Raw genomic sequence first — 20,484 nt, forward strand, 5'->3', positions numbered from 1 at the left:
GCGCGAGATCCCGGCAGGTCTAGGAAAGCACACCCGCCGGCCGACGCTAGTGCGCAGGCTCAGCGCGAGATCCCGGCAGGCCCAGGAAAGCACACCCGCGACCGTCGCTAGTGCGCAGGCTCAGCGCGAGATCCCGGCAGGCCCAGGAAAGCACACCCGCCGGCCGACGCTAGTGCGCAGGCTCAGCGCGAGATCCCGGCAGGCCCCGCGGCTGGAGGGACGAGGAGGCGTGCAGAGGTGTGTAGGGGAGGTGAGGCGGCGGAGGTCCGGCTTTTGTCGGTGTTGAGGGCCGTGTGTTAGCGGCGGGAAGACTTTTCTGCCTCTCTTTCTGTTAGTGCTGGCGAGAAAAGAAGGCTCCCCCCCCACAGTAATCATGAGCGTGGTAGGAATCGGCGCTCCCACTTCACCGTCCCGCAGTCCGAGCAGAGGCGGCTGTCCCACAGAGGGGCCGAGGTGGTCGTCGAGAGCGGCCGCGGCCCGGGCCGGCGGGGAGCCGAGGGGGCGCGGGCAGGAGGAGAAGGCGGAGAGGGTGGGCCGCGTCCCTCCGCGGGCCGGACGTCCGACTTCACGGGAGCTGGGAGCTCGGCGAGGCTTGGGAAGGTCGTCATCGAGAGCTCCCGCTGTGTAGCTGTTGGCTGTAACTGAACCGACTGTTTGTTTTTTACAGTGTCTCTGCTGACTCTGTGCAGCCAGCTCAGTGTTGTAGAGCGGAGAATTATCTCTGCTGACTGTTCAGCCAGCTCAGTGTTTGTGGAACGGGGAATATCTAGCAGTAGTTAAAAGCAGGAAATCCGAACTCCTAGGGTTGAAATTCTGGCTCGGCCATTCCTCAGGTCTGTAACCGCGAGCAAGTGTTTAACCTGTGTGCCTCGCCCTCCTCATTTGCAAAATAGTAGAGTAATAAACCTGTTTACTTTGAGGGATAAAAATGAGTTACTGTATGTAAAATGCTTAGAAGAGTGCCTGGCATGAGTAAACCCTTGTTTAAGTGCTTGCGGGTTACTTTGTTTCCTTTTGCTTTCTAGATGGCAGGTAATTCGACCCAGGTTTGATTCTACTTCTTTTGGCTCTTCTCCTGAGTTTTTTCTACCAGTGATACATTGTAGTCTCAATCTGTACTGTATGCAGTTCAAGTACCAGAAATGTATTTATGAACGCCTACAGCTTCCCAGGAGCAATTCAGGTGCTGGAGGAAAAGGGAGTGGATAAGTTCCTTGTCCTCAAAGAATTTATATTCTCTTCAGAAGAGACAATTCCAAAGACTAATGAGTGCTATTTGTGGATGGGGATATTATTAAAATAGGGGTAGTTACAGAAAGATGACATTTTGGAGAGGTGACAGGATTAAGTCATGAGAATTAAGTAATTAATGATAGGAAGGAGAGCAGCTAGGAAAGGAAAAGTGTTTCAAGCATGAGGTACAACATGTGCAAACACGAAAATGGGAATGAGTTCAACATGTACTGGAGACAGAAACTGTAAAGAAGAGGGAAAGTGGATGAAAATTATATTCACATGCTCAGACAGTTGACTAACTTCCAAAATAGGAAAGAAGGTAAAGACCATTTAAGTTCTTTAACAACATAAATTCACATTTATAATGCAAAGTTTCACACCAGAATTCCTGGCTGTTAATTCATCATTTAAATCCTTGAGTTTTTTCAGTGGGCACTTAGTAATTTCTCTTGCCCTACCAAAATGAAATAGGCTTTTATTGAAAGAGTCCTTTCCTCAGAGGCAGCTTGGTAATGGAAGGAGAATGGCCTTTAGCTTTAGATAGATTTCAGCTCTCCTGGATTTTGGGTGGTTTAAATAATCTTTCCAAACTTCAGTTTCTGTATCTTTAGATTAGAAATAATAACTATTTTGTGTTACATGGTGTGAGTGAAAGCATCTAACACAATGTTTTGGGCAAGATAGCTCTTCAAATGTTTCCTCCCCTTTTTGACTTGGCAAAGGCTTCCCATGAATCTGCCCAAATTTATCATCTCAAATTACTGTTCTGAGATTGCTCTCTTAACTACCTTGGTGTGGCTTTCCTTCCACTTTTATATAATTTTTACTGTTCTTTCCTACTTTTTAGTTATTTTATTGTAATTTTAACACTCCAGCCTTTATATACCATTTATTGGAGTTAATTCAGAGGTGTAGGATCCATCTCTACTCATTTCTACATACCACCATGGAATTTATTTACTTGACAACCTTGTTTTTAGTAGGAGAGTCTTGAAACATATAAGGAACTTTTGTTTCAGGCTTTCAGGGGCAATTTTTTTTTTTAAGTTTGTCAAGAGCCTTCAGATATTATACATTCTGTTCTTAAAGAAAGAATTCGTCTGAGTCAGCATATTAACCTGGTTGATTTGCCTAAATTAACCTGATTTTCAACAAATTATTTGAGTGTACCTATTTTCTCTCCTCTTCGGTGGACACCCATTGCTTTATCTGACTAGACCCCTCTATTTCTTGGAGAAATGCCCTTGCTTGATGGGCACACATCATTCTGGTATTAGTTAATAGCAGGCATGGGTGTGACCAAGCCCTGCAACCACATTTGTGGAACCACATCTCCTTCTCCCCACTGAGCAGTCTTCCATTCATGGTCAAACAGAGATCTATCAGTCTTGACATATGAATTCCAGAAGACAGAGGCTTTTCTTTTTCTGGAATTATGAATTCTGTTTGGAACTATCAGAGGCCACCTTGCCACTGCCTGGAAAGAGCCTGTCTGTAGATGAAGTCAGAGAGGGCCAGCAGAACTGAGAAGGAAGTGGAGTCCTTAAGTAGAAATAGAGTTTGCACCTCTTTTTGGACTTCCCAATTAGATCATCCAATAAATTTGAGTTGGTCTTTTGTTGTGTGTGCCAGAGAATCTTGACTAATACATTGCTGTTAGAGTAGAAAGATCCATGCCTCTTTAACCTTTGCAGCATTGCCAAGATTTGTACTGTACTTTGTGAATGACCTAATACAGCACATCTGGTGAAAGAATTAGTGGATGGATGAATGGGTGAATGAACAAATCAAAGCTTATCTTATTTACTGCATGTTTCTGCCTTACAATTTGTGTATGCCAAAGTTGTCCTGGAAGGAAATGCTGTTAAGTATAAAAAGTGATTATCTCTGGGAGATGGTATTCTGTGAAAATTACTTTCTTTATGAATTTTTCCTTTATGAAATAGCAATAGGAAAAATGAACTAATATTAACTGCCAAATAAAATATAGATTTTTTTTTAAGATAAATATGTTCCCTGTGTCCCAAAGATTGCATGGGACATAATTATACTAAAAAATTATTTGTTTTTTATCTGAAGTTCACAGTTAACTGGTCATCCTGTTTTGTTTTGTTTTACTAAATCTGGCAATCCCAAGCTATTTTAATGTATCTTATTTATTTCATTTATGTATTAATTTCAATCTCCATTTTTATACAGCAAGTTTTCTTATAGGAGAATTCCTGTGTCATCATAAAATAATATATTGTTTGGGGAATCTGATCTATAGTATTCATGAAGAGATTTCTACCTAAGAATTCCTCATAGCAGTGTGGGGGTATGTAGTTGGAAATACCTGGTGGCAATGGCTCCTTTCTATATTCGAAGAAACTTATTTTCTGGCACAAAAGGGGAAGTCCAGAGATATCTCATAATTTTAAAGCTACGGGGGTTTGAAGGATCATCTAGAACAGGGCTTGCAAAGTCAAAGGATTTCAGAGTCCAGACAGGTTATAAATGAGTAAAGCTGGTCAGTTACAGGACTGTAGAGGTAGTCAGGACTGTGCTGACCCAGGCAGCATGTACCCTATCTAAGGGAATATAATCAGAAGGGATTCAAATGTTAAATATGTGAGAGCAAAACAAAACACAAGCTGCCCCCTCTCAATCTATATCACCCCAAATTTATCCAAATAAAATCATCTTCAAAGTGAACACAGTGTGAAGCAAATGCAGGCTTTCAACAAGTCCCTTAGTCCCTGTGCGAGCCACAGAAACAAGAAGCTGAAAGCAGTGAAACCTGGAAGAAAAAAGAAAGACCAGGAGTCACTGGCCATGTGTCTTGCCATGTGACATAGGAGTCCAGGATTCCTGACAGCTGGCCTTCAGTAAATAAGCATTGCGTGACGATGCCTGGATTTGGACATTTTTCTCAGCCTCAGAACTGTAAGCTTGTAAATCAGTAAATCCCCGTTGTTAAAATCTGACCCATTTCATTTCAGCAGCCTAGCAAACTAGAACTTCACCCAGCCTAGATTTCATGAAATAGTACTCATAAATGCAGAGACACGGACAGCTTCCATTGTAATCCCAAAGCTAGTGTGTAGGCAGCAATGAGGGTATTAAGCTTTTATTACAAGCAGTAAAAACTTTTGCAGACTATGTATGTCTCAAGTCTGCCAGGGCTGCTATAATAAATAAAAGAAACTGATTGAGTTAAATGACCAATGTTTTGCCTCATAGTGTGGGAGGCTAAAAGCCCAAAATCAGGGTCTTGCCAGGCCTTGTTTACTCCCACAATGTGTAGCATTCTGGAGCTAGCTTGAACTCTGTCTCTGTCATATTGTGTTATATGTCTCCTCTGGCTTCCACTTCTGGTTTTTCCTAACTCACTGTGTTCAAATTTCTTCTTAGGTGTACTTCTACCGTATTGGATCACTGTGACTCAGTTTGCCCTCATCTTAATAGGCTCATCAAAGGTCCTACTTAGAAATAGGGACCAGGAGTAAGAACTTGAACATATCTTTGTGGGGGACATGGTTCAATCTACCACAGTGTGATTTGTAAAATTTCAGCCACTCTCTTTTTGCTCGAAAACCCAGGATTTCTGTCCCATATTAATCAGCTCTTCAAATTAATGATTTAAGAAGAAAAGTTTCTACCTTGTTTCTCTTTCTCATCCTGTTCCCCTCTCCCTAAAATTGCTAGGAAAGAAGGCTTAGGTTGTTTCAGAAGCAGCAAACTCAGCAAAAGTAGTACTGACTTTCAGTGAGTGGTAGTGAAGAGTCAAGGTCATAAATGGTATCATGTGGCCATGTTTCTTTAAAAAGCAATATGGGGAGCAGTGCAGTGGTGGCTCAATGGCAGAATTCTCACCTGCCATGCTGGAGATCCAGATTTGATTCCCGATGTCTGCCCATGCAAAAACAAAAAAACAATATGGGAAGTGATAACATCAACATGGTAATGAAAAGAGCTACTGAAAACCTCTCCCCAGAGATGTAGGAAAAAAAAAAAAAAAAAGGACAGTTCTCACTTGTCCAGAACTGGAGGAAGGGTATAGCCTGGAGAAGGATACCACAAATGCTGAATCAAAGAAAGAGAAAATTATCAGGAAGGAAACATCTGTCCCAGACTGGTCTGTCCTCACCCCTCCCCTCCACTGTGTCTTACATACCTCAGGAAGTGCGAAGAGCAGCAGCTGGGATCCTTCCCACCTCCCAGTGGGGACACAGACTATAAGTTTCTCACAGATCCCCATTTATATCCAGACGTAGAGGTCCAAGCCCACAGGGACCAATGGCAGGACTTAAACTGTGAGGGAGGGTATCCACCCTCAGCAGTGTCAGCAAGGAAGAGCTTCCAAAATGGAGAATCATGATTGGGACTAAAAATTATCCCTAAAAACAGCAAATAGCCAGGCAGAAACATCTATTTAAAGACCTTGGGGACAGGGGAGGACATTTCAAGACCCAGGCCATGAGGGACAAAGCCTGAAAAAATGTGGACAGAGTCTTCATTTCCAGCCCTCGGTCCTGGTGTCCATCCCCACCCCTTGAGAATAACAGCAGCTGGAGGCCCAGTTCTTGCTTGGGAGGTGGCTGCAGACTGGGAGAGCTGGGAAGTAAAATGGGGGACTATGACCCAGATTTTGGCTGGCAGAGTGAGGGCCAAGGAACCCCACAGTTTCAGCCCCCACCCAATTAGATGCTACCAGGGTTCCAGGAGGAAAATAGCTTCTAAATACGATTAGGTTACCAAACAATGACATTTGCTGGGAAGGCCAGAAAGCTCAGGGCAATACAGTAGGGCTTTTCAGAGCCTCTCTAGACCCTATCCCAGGCCCATTGGAGCTGGTCTATGCCCCCTGCCTGGGAATTCAATCCTGTTTTGGCTGAGAAATACTGATGACCCCAGTTGTCAAGACAGTGCCCTAATCCTGGCAACGTGGGCCAGAAATCCTAGAATGAGCTGGGATTCAGCACTGAGAAATTGACCAAAAGGGGGAAGAGGGAAATAGGAGACAAAAAGTGTCTATGACTGAGAGATTTCAAACAGAGTTGAGAGGTTATCCTGGAGGTTATTCTTACGCATTATATAGATACCACCTTTTTAGTAAATGTATATTGGAGAGGCTGAAGGGAACTGCCTGAAACTGTAGAACTGTGTTCCAGTAGCCATATTTCCTGAAGATGATTGTATAATGATACAGCTTTCACAATTTTACTATGTGATTGTGAAAACCTTGTGTCTGATGCTCCTTTTATCTACTGTATGGGCAGATGAGTGAAACATATGGATTAAAAATAAACAAATAATAGGGGGAATAAATGTTAAAATAAATTTAGTAGATTGAAATGCTAGTGCTCAATGAAAGGAAGTGGTAAGGGATATAGAGAAAAATAAGGGAAACAAAGGCTAATATATTTTGGGTAGATGGAAATAACTAGCAGTCAGTGAGAGGGAGGAGTAAGGGGTATGGTATGTATGAGTTTTTTTCTTTTTATCTCTTTTTCTGGATTGATGTAAATGTTCTAATAAATGATCATGATGATGAATATACAGCTATATGATGATATTCTGAGTTATTGATTATATACCAAGAATGGAGTGCTCATGTTAAGAACATTTGTGTTTGTATGTTTAAAAAAAATGAATGTGTTTGTATGTTGTTTTGTCAATAAAAATATTTGAAAAAATAGTGTCCTAGTGCAAACTTAGGCAACAACTAAACCTAGACAAGAGAAAGAAATCAACCTTCAGAATAGACACATCAAGATAATCAGAAAAAAATCACATAGCATACAAAAACTCAAGAAGAAATGGCCCAGTTGAAGGAACAGGTCAATAGGTTGGAGGAGATACAGACTCTGGAACAACTAATCAAAGATGTGCAAACAAATCTCCTGAATCAATTCAAAGAAATGTAATTTGTGTAAAGAGATAAAGGCTATTAAGACACTAGAAGAGCATAAAGAAGAATTTGAAAGAATATTTAAAAATAACATTATAGAAATAAAAGTAACTGTATATGAAATTTAAAGTGTGTTGGAAATTTGAAGAGGCAGAAGAAAAAATCAGCAAGCTAGAAGAGTGTTCAACTGAATTTGAACAAACGAAAGAAAAATGGAGGAAAAAAATGGGAAAATTTGAGCAGGGCCTCTGGGAAATGATTGACAACACAAAGTGCACAAATACACACATCTTGGATGTCCCAGAAGGAAAAAAGAAGGGAAAAGGGCCAGGAAGAATATTCAAAGAAATACAGCTGAAAATGTCTCAAAAATAGACAAATTCAAGAAGCCCAATCTTCTCCAAACAGAATAAATCCAAGATGCATAGTAATCACACTGTCAAATGCCAAGGAACAGAAAATTCTGAAAGCAGCAAAAGAAAAGTGATCCATGATGTACAAGGGAAGCTACATAAGCTAAGTGCTGATTTCTCATCACATAACATGGAGGCAAGAAGACAGTGGTATAATACATTTAAGATACTGAAAGAGAAAGGTTGCCAACCAAGAATTCTCTATTCAGCAAAGCTGTCCTTCAAAAATGAGGGAGAGTTCAAAATATTCACAGATAAACAGAAGCTGAGAGATTTCATTCATAAGAGACTAGCCCTACAAGTACTGCTGAAGGGGAGTCCTGCTGGATGAAAAGAAAAGACAAGAGAGAGTGCTGGAGGAGGGTACAGAATTTAAGAATCTTAATAAGGGTAACAAAGGATAAAAAGAGAGAGAGAAAGAAAATAGATCTGACAAAAACCAAAGAATAAACTGGTTGAATCAAGAGCTGCTTCTATAGTAGTAACTTTGAATATTAATGGATTAAACTCCCCAGTCAAAAGATATAGAATGGCAGAATGAGTAAGAAAATGACTATCTCTCTATATGCTGTTTATAAGAGACTCATCTTAGACCCAAACATGCAAAAAGTGAAAGGATAGAAAAAGATATCCCATACAAGTACTAATCAAAAGAAACCTGGGGTAGTTATACTAATATCAGACAAAGTAGACTTTAAATGCAAAAGTGTTATAGGAGAGAAAGAAAGACACTGCATAGTAAGAAGAGGGGCAATTGAACAAGAAGAATTAATAATCCTAAATATTTCTGCTCCTAATCAAGGTATCCCAAAGTACCTGAGGCAAATACTGGCAAAACTGAAGGGAGTAATAGAGGACTCTACTATAATAGTGGGAGACTTCAACACCACACTCTCTCTAACAGAACAAGTAAACAAAGGATTGATGAAGAAACAGAGTCTAAATAATATAATAAATGAATTAGACCTAACAGACATTTATTGAACATTACATCCTAAAATACACATTCTTCTCAAGTGCTCAGGGAACATTCTCATGGATAGACCATATGCTGGGGCCCAAAACAGCTCTTAATAAATTTAAAAAGAATGAAATTATACAAAGTACTTTCTCTGGTCATAATGTAATGAAGCTGGGAATCAGTAACAAACAGAGAACTGGAAAATGCACAAATATATGTAAGTTAAACATGCTTTTAAACAGTTAGTGGGTCAAAGAAGAAATAGCAAAAGAAATCAGTAAATATCTCTAGACAAATGAAAATTAGAACACAACATAGAAAAAATTATGGGATGCAGCAAAGACAGTGCTGGAGAGAAATTTTTAACCCTAAATGCCTACATTAAAAAGGAGAAAAGAGCTACAATCAATGACCTAACCTAACAACTGGAGAAAGAACAGCAAATATATCCCAAAGCAAGTATAAGGAACAAAACAACAAAGATTACAGCAGACATTAATGAAGTGGAGAATAAAAAATAAAATAAAATCAATAAAATAAGTTGGTTTTTTTGAGATGCTCAATAAAATTGGCAAATTCTTAGCTAGACTGACAATGCCTTAAAAAGAAAAGCTGCCCGTGTTCATGGATTGGAAGACTAAATATAGTTAAGATGTCAATCCTACCTAAATTGATTTACAGATTCAATGCAATACCAATCAAAATCCCAACGACATATTTTTCAGAAATAGAAAAACCAATAAGCAAATTTATCTGGAAGGGCAGGGTACCCCGAATTGCTAAAAACATCTTGAGGAAAAAAAACGAAGCTGGAGGTCTCGCGCTGCCTGACTTTAAGGCATATTATGAAGCCACAGTGGTCAAAACAGCATGGTATTGGCATAAAGATAGATATGTCGACCAATGGAATCGAATAGAGTGCTCAGATATAGACCCTCTCATCTATGGACATTTGATCTTTGATAAGGCAGTCAAGCCAACTCACCTGGGACAGAACAGTCTCTTCAATAAATGGTGCCTAGAGAACTGGATATCCATATGCAAAAGAATGAAAGAAGACCCATCTCTCACACCCTATACAAAAGTTAACTCAAAATGGATCAAAGATCTAAACATTAGGTCTAAGACCATAAAACAGTTAGAGGAAAATGTTGGGAGATATCTTATGGATCTTACAACTGGAGGTGGTTTTATGGACCTTAAACCTAAAGCAAGAACACTGAAGAAGGAAATAAATAAATGGGAGCTTCTCAAAATTAAACACTTTTGTGCATCAGAGAACTTCATCAAGAAAGTAGAAAGACAGCCTACACAATGGGAGACAATATTTGGAAATGACATATCAGATAAGGGTCTAGTATCCAGAATTTACAAAGAGATTATTCAACTCAACAACAAAAAGACAGCCAACCCAATTACAAAATGGGAAAAAGACTTAAACAGACACCTACCAGAAGAAGAAATACGGATGGCCAAGAGGCACATGAAGAGATGCTCAATGTCCCTGGCCATTAGAGAAATGCAAATCAAAACCACAATGAGATATCATCTCACACCCACCAGAATGGCCATTATCAACAAAACAGAAAATGACAAGTGCTGGAGAGGATGCGGAGAAAGAGGCACACTTATTCACTGTTGGTGGGAATGTCAAAGGGTGCAACCACTGTGGAAGGCAGTTTGGCGGTTCCTCAAAAAGCTGAATATAGAATTGCCATACGACCCAGCAATACCATTGCTAGGTATCTACTCAAAGGACTTAAGGGCAAAGACACAAACGGACATTTGCACACCAATGTTTATAGCAGCGTTATTTACAATTGCAAAGAGATGGAAACAGCCAAAATCTCCATCAACAGAAGAGTGGCTAAACAAACTGTGGTATATACATACGATGGAATATTATGCAGCTTTAAGACAAGATAAACTTGTGAACCATGTAATAACATGGATGGACCTAGAGAATATTATGCTGAGTGAATCCAGCCAAAAACTAAAGGACAAATACTGTATGGTCCCACTGTTGTGAACGGACATTCGAGAATAAACTTGAAATATGTCATTGGTAACAGAGTTCAGCAGGAGTTAGAAACAGGGTAAGACAATGGGTAATTGAAGCTGAAGGGATACAGATTGTGCAACAGGACTAGATACAAAAACTCAAAAATGGACAGCACAATAATACCTAATTGTAAAGTAATCATGTTAAAATACTGAATGAAGCTGCATCTGAGCTATAGGGTTTTTTTTTTGTTTTTGTTTGCTTGTTGGTTTGTTTGTTGTTGTTGTTTTTTACTATTACTACTACTTTTATTTCTTTTCTTTATATTAACATTTTATAGCTTTTTCTGTTGTGTTGCTAGTTCCTCTAAACTGATGCAAATGTACTAAGAAACAATGATCATGCATCTATGTGATGATGTTAAGAATTACTGAGTGCATATGTAGAATGGTATGATTTCTAAATGTTGTGTTAATTTCTTTTTTTTCTTTCCGTTAATAAAAAAAAAAAAAAAAAAAAAAAAATTAGGGAAAAAAAAAAAAAAAAAAAAAAAAAAAAAAAGAAAAGCTGCAAATAAATGAAATCAGAAATGAGGTGGAGGGTATTACCATGGACCCAGAGAAATAAAAAAGATCAAAGTGGTTACTATGAATGATTGTATGCCAACAAGCTACGCAACTTCCTATAAACACATGAACAACCTACACTGGACTTGAGAAAAAAATAGAAAACCTCAACAAAGCAATCTCTAGTAAAGAGATCAAATCAGTCATCAAGAATGTACAGACAGAGAAAAGCTCAGGACTGGACAGCTTTACAGGGAAGTTTTACCAAGCATTCCAGGAAGAATAATACCACCCCTAACTTGTCCAAAAAGTTGAAGAGGAAGGAACACTACCAAACTCCTCCTACGAAGCCATCATTATCCTAAAACCAAAGCTGGATAGAGATACTGCAAGAAAAGAAAACTGCAGATCAGTCTCTGTAATGAATATAGATAGAGAAATCCTCAACAAAATACTTGTAAATAGAATCCAATAGCATATTGAAAGAATCCTACACCGTGAGCAAGTGGGTTTTATCCCAGATATGCAAGTGTGGTTCAACACAAGAAAATAATGTAATAACCACATTAACAAATTGTAAGGGAAAAATGTACATTATCATCTCAATTGATACAGTAAAGATATTTGACAAAATTCAACATTCTTTCATGAAATAAACACTTCCAAAGGTAGGAATTGAAGGAAACTTCCTCAACATGATAAAGGGCATAAATGAAAAACCCACAGCGAACATCATACTCAATGGTGAGAGTCTGAAAGCTTCCCCTCGAAGGCTGAGATCAAGACAAGGATGCCTAGTCACCATTGCTATTCATCATTGTGCTAGACTTTCTAGCCAGAGCAGTTGGGCAAGAGAAAGAAAGAAAAGCATCCAAATTGGAAAGGAAGTAGTAAAACTGTTGCTATTTGCAAATTACATAATCCTATACTTAGAAAATCCGGAAAAAAATGACAGCAAAGCTACTTGAGCTAATAAGCAAGCTCAGTAAAGTGGTGGGATACAAATCAACATGCAAAAATCAGTGGTGTTACTCTACGCTAGTAATGCGTTATCCAAGGAGGTAATCAAGAAAAAAATTCCATTTGCAAGGGCACCTAAAAGATTCAGATATCTAGGAATAAACCTAACCGAGAATTTAAAGAACTTGTACACATAAAACTATAAAACATTGCTAAAAGAAATCAGAGAAGACCTGAATAAATGGAAAGACATTCCATGTTCATAGATTGGAAGGCTAAAATGTCAGTATGTCTATTCTATCCAAATTGATCTACAAATTCAGTGCAATACCAATAAAAATTCCAACAGACTACTTTGCAGAAGTGGAGAAGCAAATTACCAATTTTATTTGGAAGGGTAAGGGACCTCAAATAGCCAAAAACTTCCTGAAAAACAAGAATGCAGTGGAAGGTTTCCACTTCTGACTTTAAAGCATTTTATAAAGCCACAGTAGACAAAACAGTATGGTGCTGGCAGACAGGTAGACATATTGATCAATGGAATTGAATTGAGAGCTCAGAAATAGACCATCAGATCTATGGTCAACTGATTTTTTCTCTGACTTTTATAAAGGAATTTATTAAGTTACAAGTTTGCAGTTTGAAGGCCTTAAAAATGTCCAACTAAGGCATCCAGAGAAAGAGACCTCGACTCTGAAGGAAGGCTGAAGTCTGTCACATGGTGTGCTGGTTTGAAAGGATTTATGTACCCTAGAGAAAACATGTTTTAACCCTAATCAATCTTGTGAGAGCAATGGTTTCTTCTAATCCCTGTCCAGTACTATAGGTTGGAAACTTGATTAGGTTATTTCCACAGAGATGTGACTCAATCACTTGTGGGTATTAAACTTGATTAGATGGAGGTGTCTATCCATTCTATGTGGGTCTTGATTAGTTTACTGGAATCCTATAAAAGAGGAGACATTTTGGAGAGAGTACCTTTTGGAGAATGAGGAGAGAGCCACAGAACCATGACAGAAGATGAGAGAACCACAGAGTCCATCAGCCAGCAACCTTTGGAGATGAAGAAGGAAAAATGCCTCCCAGGGAGCTTCATGAAGCAAGAGGCCTGGAGAGAGAGCTAGCAGACATTGCCATGTTCACCATTTGCCCTTCCAGCTGAGAGAGAAATGCTGCACGTCATCAACCTTCTTGAATTAAGGTATCTTTTCCTGGATTCCTTAGATTGGACATTTCTATATCCTTGCTCTAATTGGGACATTTTCATGGCCTTAGAATAGTAAACTTGTAACTTATTAAATTCCCCCTTTTAAAAGCCTTTCTATTCCTGATATATTGTATTCCGGGGCAGTAGCAAACTGGAACACATGGGGAGGCACATGATTGTGCCTTTGTTCCCAGTTCTGTTGCTTCCAGCTTTTGATTCCAGTGGCTTCCTATCTAAGCACTGTGCATCCTCACTTAGTTGCAAAACTCTGGGTTTCATCTCTTAGCATCTCCTGGGATTGCAGACTTCTTCTCTTCAAGGGTGTGTCCTTGTTTCATTCGACTTTTCTAAGCCTCTCTCTTGGCTCCAAGCATCTGTAAATATCTGCATCTGAGCTTTCTCCAAAATGTTTTCCCTTTTAAAGGACTCCAGTAAGCTAATTAAGACCCACCTTAAATGGTCACATCTCCATCTAATCAAAAGGTCACACCCACAATTGGGTGTATCACATCTTCATGGAAACAACCCAATCAAAAGGTCACACCCTACAGTATTGGATCAGAATTCAAAGAACTTGGCTGCCATCACAAGAATAGATAAGCATTAAAATAACATGGCTTTTCTAGGGTATATAACAGTTTCAAACCAGTGCATGGGGTCATGCAAATACCTGAAGTTCCAGGGAACAACCAGGTTATACCCAAAGAGCTCAGCATCTCAGAATTTAGAAATAACAGTTACAACTCTGGAATAGATGTGACTGCTATAAGAGCTTACAGTCTAGGAACCTTTACAGTAGGCGTTCACCTATAACCTATGCTCTCAAATTCAATTGATTTTGCACATTATAGTTAGTCCATATTAGTTAGGTATTATAATATTTGTTTTTCGTTTCTGGCTTATTTCACTCAACATACTGTCCTCAAGTTTCATTCACCTTGTTTCATGTTTGAGGAACATTTTTCTTAAAGTCTTTGGTATGTCCAAAATCTGGTTTTATTCATGATAGTTTATGAATTTCTACCATATTCTTTTGGATGGGCCCTCATTTCCTGGTTTTTGTCTTTTAATTTTTGTTGCAGGTCAATTGATTTTTGATAAGGCTCCCAAGCCTACAGAGCTGGGACAGAACAGTCTCTTCAATAAACGGTATTGGAAGAACTGGAGATCCATAACCAATAGAATGAAAGTGGATCCCTATCTCACACACTATTAAAAAATTAACTCAGAATGTATCAAAGACTTATATAAGACCCAATATCATGAAACTCCTGCAAGAAAATGTAGGGAAACATCTTCAAGATCTAGTGATAGTTTCTAAGACTTTACACCCAAAGCACAAGCAGTGAAAGAAAACATAGATAAATGAGAATTCCTCAAAATCAAATACTTCAGTGCTTCACAGGACTGTCAAAAGGGTGAAAAGGCAACCGATGCAATGAGAGAAAACCATTGGAAACCACATACCTGATAAGAGTTTGCTATCCAATATATATATAAAGAAATCCTACACCTCAACAGTAAGAAGACAGACAGCCCAAGTAAAAAATGGGTAAAGGAGATGAATAGACATTTCTCCAAAGAAGAAATACAGCTGGCTAAGAAGCACATGATAAAGTGCTCAACATCATGAGCTATTAGGGAAATGCAAATCAAAACCACGAGATACCATCTCACACCTACTAGAATGGCCACTATTAAACAGGCACCTGGAAGTGTTTGCAGAGGATATAGAGAAATTGAAACACTTATTCATTGCTGGTAGGAATGTAAAATGGTACAGCTGCTGTGGAGGATGGTTTGACGGTTTCTCAGGAAGCTAAGTGTAGAGTTGCCTTACAACCCAGAGTCCTGCTATTAGGGATATACCCAGAAGATCTGAAAGCAGGAACACTAGCAGACATTTGTACACTGATGTTCATTGCACCTTTATTCACAACTGCCAAAAGAAACAACCCAAGTGTCCAACATCAGATAAATTGATAAGCAAAATGAGGTATATACATATGATGGAATATTATTCAGCAGTAAGAAAGAATGAAGTCTTGAAGGAAGTGATGACATGAATGAACCTTGAGAACATTATGTTAAATGAAATGTCATACACAAAAGGACAAATATTGTATGATATGAACTAATTATAATATGTAAACTCATGGACATGAAATATAGGATATAAGTGACCATGATATAGAATGAGGCTAAAGAATGGGAAGCGCGTGTGCAATATGTGCAGAATGTTTAACTAGGATGAACTAAAACTTTTGGAAATGGACAGAGCACGTTATTGTGAAAATAATTAACAATGCTGAATGGTGTGTGAGTAGTGTGATGGAAAGGGGAAGTTTAGAGGCATGTATGTCACCAGAAGGAAAGTGGAGGTTAAAACATGTGAAAGTATAAAAAGTGAATCTTCTTGTGGATAATGTCCAGGATTAACTGTTCAAATATTTTAAAAAGTTCTTTCGTGAAGAAGAGCAGATATATAACCCTAGTATAAGAAGTTAATCAGAGGGATATATGAAAAAACACCTACTGCTAACTATGGGCTGTAGTTAACAGTAATGTTTTAATACTCTTTCATCAACAGTAAGAAATGAACCACATGGACACTACGGGTCAATAATATGAGTAAGGAGTATGGTAGGATTAAGATTTTCTTTTTACTTTTATTTCTTTTCTGGAGTAATGAAAATGTTCTAAATTGGATCATTGTGCTGTATGCACATCCACTGATAGTACTGTGAACTAATGATTGTATATTTTGGATGGTTTCTATGCTGTGTGAACATACCTGAATGAAATTGCATTAAAAGAAGCAATGTAGAGCTATTTTGAGATGACACTGCTTTGGTGGGCAGCCTCTAAGATGGCCTGCAATGATCTTACCTCCTGCTTCTGGGGCTTATGAGTGACTTGCTTCTAAGCAGTAGACTAGCTCAGCGTTGCAGGGCTGTCACTTCTGGATTAGATCACAGTCTACTGTAACTTCTTTTTGACAGAATCCCTTCATTGCTGGCCCTGATGAAGCAGATTGCCACACTGGGGAGACCCACAGCCAGGTAGAAACTAAGGTCCTCAATATGCTGTCAAAAAGGAACTGAATCCTGAAAACAGTCATTTAAGTGAGTGTGGAAACAGCCTTCCCAAGCCACGCTTCCAGGTGAGACCCCATTTTGATTGCAGCTTTATGGTATACCTCGAAGCAGAAGACCCAGCCAAACTGTGCCAGGATTGCTGACTCACAGAACTGTGAGCTTCTAAAAGAAATAATAGATAACTAAAAAAAAAGTCTGTGACTGCTAATAGTATAGCTATAGGAGTTATTTTTTTATCAGTGTTTGCATAGTTTATCTTTTCCACTCTTTTTTCCCCCCAACATTTCTGTCTTATATTTATGATGTGTTTCTTGGAAGCACTTTACAAAAAGCAAATACAACTATAACCAGTCTGTCAATCGTAGTCTGTAAATCAGATGTATATTTGATGTAATTAAACCTGCATTTGTTTTTTTTAAATAGGTAACTAATGCAACTTCTATCACAGACACTTCTCAGTTGTGTTATTTCCGTATCTCATAATCCATTGACTTAATCTCATCTTGATGATCTTTTAAAGAAAAGCTCCATGTGATATTTTTTTTGCAACCACTGATAATTTTTACAACCTCCTAAAATATTTTGTGGAGGAATTTGTATCAAATAAAATGCTAAGTCTAAATCACTGAAGCAGTTATTCATGATGTGCTTTATTTTGTTTGTTTGTTTGTTTAATTAATGTGCTTTAAGAGGTTGCCTGAGAGGAAAACATGATTTCCTATCTCAAAAATCTTGTAGTTAAGTATTGCTGGACTAGAATTATAATTTATAGCTCTGCCAATATAAAATGCAGAGAACATGACTTCTGACCTGCAAATTGAAAAGCATTGGCCAACTTTGCTTTTACTTTAAAAAACAAAACAAAACAGAGCCTGAAAGTGGTTTGTTTAAAGTCACTGACAAAACTCCACTGAGTATGGATTTTTATCTAATCTGATAATGCTCATTGGAAAAAGCAGAATGCATGTTGGAATCTCTGTTAGGAGTACAAATCTGTAGGAAAAAATCAATACCTGTTTATAAATAAGGACTGAAAGAAAAGATTGAAAATAATAAAGATGATATATTAAATTTGATAATGTGATTTTTCTTTAGTTTTTATTTCTGGTATCACTGATATAATTTGGATTGTGCAACAAGTAAACAATCTGTAAGAATTCAGTCATTCATATAAATTTTTGGTGAAGCTACTATGTGTCGGGCTCTATTCTAAGCACTGGGATCTTATGGTATTTTTTGGAGCTTGCACTATAGAGAGGTAGGTGTAAATGAAATAAAGCAGCAAAGAAGCAAATGAATAATGCTGGACAATGATAAGTGACACAAAGAAAAATAAAGCTGGACATGGGCAATGGAGAGTAAATGGGGGCTACTGTTCAGGAGTTTACTGTTCAGGAAGATGGGCTCTTGGTGAGGCATTTGAGGAAACCTGAAAAGGATCAGGTGGTCTTCAGTATTCACAATGACCAAGTGAGGAAGGCTACAGGAAACAAATCACTGTTTTGAAGAGTCAGTGACTTCTTTGATGTCTTGGGCAAGTAGTTGGCACATCTGGATGTGGTTTCATGGGAAGGAGTTTAATGGATAAAGAACTCGGTCTCAGGGCCAGGCAACTTACTAGCTGTGTAACCTCAGGCAAGCTGTAAATCTTTCTCTAAAAAAAAAAATGGGACTGATAATAGTACCTGCCTCACCAAGTGGTCATAGGATTAAACAAGCTAATAAGTGAAATACTAGCAGTAAATACTAGCTGTTGTTCTTCATTTTTGTGTGTATGGTGAGGGTCACATTTCGTTATTTTTCCAAGTGAGTATCCCATTATTATAGCACCATTTGTTGAATTTTGTTTGTTTGTTTTTTGTTTGTTAGTTTTGGGAAAATGCATGGACTGGGACTCAAACCCGGGTCTCCTGCGTGGCTGGCGAGAGATTACCACTGTACTACCCTCATACCCCCACTAAGTACTGTTCTTATGGCGTTTCCTCCATCGTGATTTTTATCCTTCATTAAATGAGGTCAACATAGTGTACTTTTGTTAGGTATTTTTAAAAGGTTGGAGTGTAACCTTTAAATTTGCAAACACAGTTTCCTAAGTGACTTTCCTGGCCTCTAGGAAGTTTCAGCACAGAAGCCCAAAAATAAGTTCCCAGACACGTTAAGGAAGTTTAGATGTGATGTACATTGTTTAAACAAGGGTAAAATGATATGGGTATCAAAGATTCTTTGAAATCACTCAAAGATAGCATACATTTAAAAAATCTATACCTTATACTGTTTCAGGGCATGGGCATTGGCTTCAGACAGCCTTGGGTTTAGATCCTGGATTGCCTTGACCACATCATCCAACCTCTTTACAACCAGGTTGGTAGTAACTCACGCAGCATTCATTATATGCCAGACACTTCTTAAATGGTTTATAAACATTAATTTATTTAATGTTCATAATCTCCTTTCAAGATAGTTACTATTATTATCATCCTGATTTTGCAGATGAACAAACAGAGATTTAGTGGCCTGCCCAAGGTCACACAGCCATGACGAGGCAGAGTCAGGAGCTGAATCTAGGCTGTTGGGCTCCACACCTGTGCTTCTGCCTCCCTCTTTGCTGCCTCTTTTTTTTTTTTTCCAATTTTTTTTTTATTAATTAAAAAAATAAAATAAAACAACATACATAATCAGTAATTCACAAGATCATCACTTAGTTGCATATTCATCATTTCTTAGAACACTTGCGTTAATTCAGAAAAAGAAATAAAAAGACAATAGAAAAAGAAATAGAATGAACACTGGAAAAAAAAAAGATTATATCTACCATATCCCTTATTATCTACCATATCCCTTACCCCTTGCTTTCATTGATCACTAGCATTTCAAACTAGATTTATTTTAGCATTTGTTCCCCCTATTATTTATTTTTATTCCATATGTTCTACTCCTTTGTTGACAAGGTAGATAAAAGGAGCATCAGACACAAGGTTTTCACAATCACACAGTCACATTGTGACAGCTGTATCATTATTCAATCATCCACAAGAAACATGGCTACTGGAACACAGCTCTACATTTTCAGGCAGTTCCCTCCAGCCTCTCTATTACATCTTGAATGACAAGATATCTACTTGATGCATAAGAATAACCTCCAGGATAACCTCTCGACTCTGCTTGGAATCTCTCAGCCATTGACACTTTGTCTCATTTCACTCTTCCCCCTTTTGGTCAAGAAGGTTTTCTCAATCCCTTGATGCTAAGTCTCAGCTCATTCTAGGGTTTTTCTCAATCCCTTGATGCTGAGTCTCCGTTGGTCCAAGATCTCTGTCCCACATTGCCAGGAAGGTCCACACCCCTGGGAGTCATGTCCCACGTAGAGAGGGGGAGGGTGGTGAGACTGCTCATTGTGTTGGCTGGAGAGAGGGGCCACATCTGAGCAACAAAAGAGGCTGTCTTGGGGGTGACTCTTAAGCCTAAATTTTAAGTAGACTTGACCTGTCCTTTGCGGGGTTAAGTTTCATATGAACAAACCCCAAGACTGGGGGCTCAGCCTATAGCTTTGGATGTCCACACTGCTTGTGAGAATATCAAGAATTCAACTCAGGGAAGTTGAATTTCTCCCCATTCTCACCACTCCCCGAAGGGGACTTTGCAGATACTTTTCCACTCACTGATCGAATCACTCTGGGATTCATTGGGGCATTACTCTGGACAAACCAGCAAAATCTCAGGATTTTTTTCCTACCTGAGATTCCAAGTACTTATGGTGTTCAATCAAACTATCTACATAAGTTATATTAGGAAATGCACTAGTCAAAATAGAAATATTGTAACTAATAAGCATTTTTTGCTTTAGTCTCACACAGAAGGTGACATTTCAAAATATTAATTACCATCTATTTTCACTACCCTACAATACTGACATTCCTTTGTTCTTCCTCGTGCAAAAACATTTTTAAAATTGTACCTTGTACATTTCACTATTATTATACACTCTAGGCATTCCTAGATTATACCATCTCAATCTTTAACATCTATCTTTCTTTCTGATTTCATTTATGTCCCCAGCCCTCCTCCCTTTATCATTCTCACATGCAGCTTCATTCAGTGTTTTAACATAATTATAATACAGTTAGGTAGTATTGTGCTGTCCATTTCTG

At 38.5% G+C, this 20,484-nt stretch overlaps 1 long non-coding RNA gene across 8 annotated transcripts in view; it reads left to right on the forward strand.

Annotated features, from left to right (window-relative positions):
* The first annotated feature begins 145 nt into the window (after positions 1-145).
* The window catches only part of LOC143666379 (uncharacterized), an 86,955-nt gene continuing 66,616 nt past the window's right edge, over positions 146-20,484 (forward strand). For all 8 annotated transcript variants that reach the window (XR_013167576.1, XR_013167573.1, XR_013167574.1 and 5 more), the window contains exons 1-2: positions 146-237; positions 16,241-16,401. This is a non-coding gene — a long non-coding RNA (uncharacterized LOC143666379). The remainder of the gene's footprint in view (positions 238-16,240; positions 16,402-20,484) is intronic.

Source organism: Tamandua tetradactyla, chromosome 22 (genome assembly GCF_023851605.1).
Source record: "Tamandua tetradactyla isolate mTamTet1 chromosome 22, mTamTet1.pri, whole genome shotgun sequence".
Classification (NCBI taxonomy): Eukaryota; Metazoa; Chordata; class Mammalia; order Pilosa; family Myrmecophagidae; genus Tamandua; species Tamandua tetradactyla.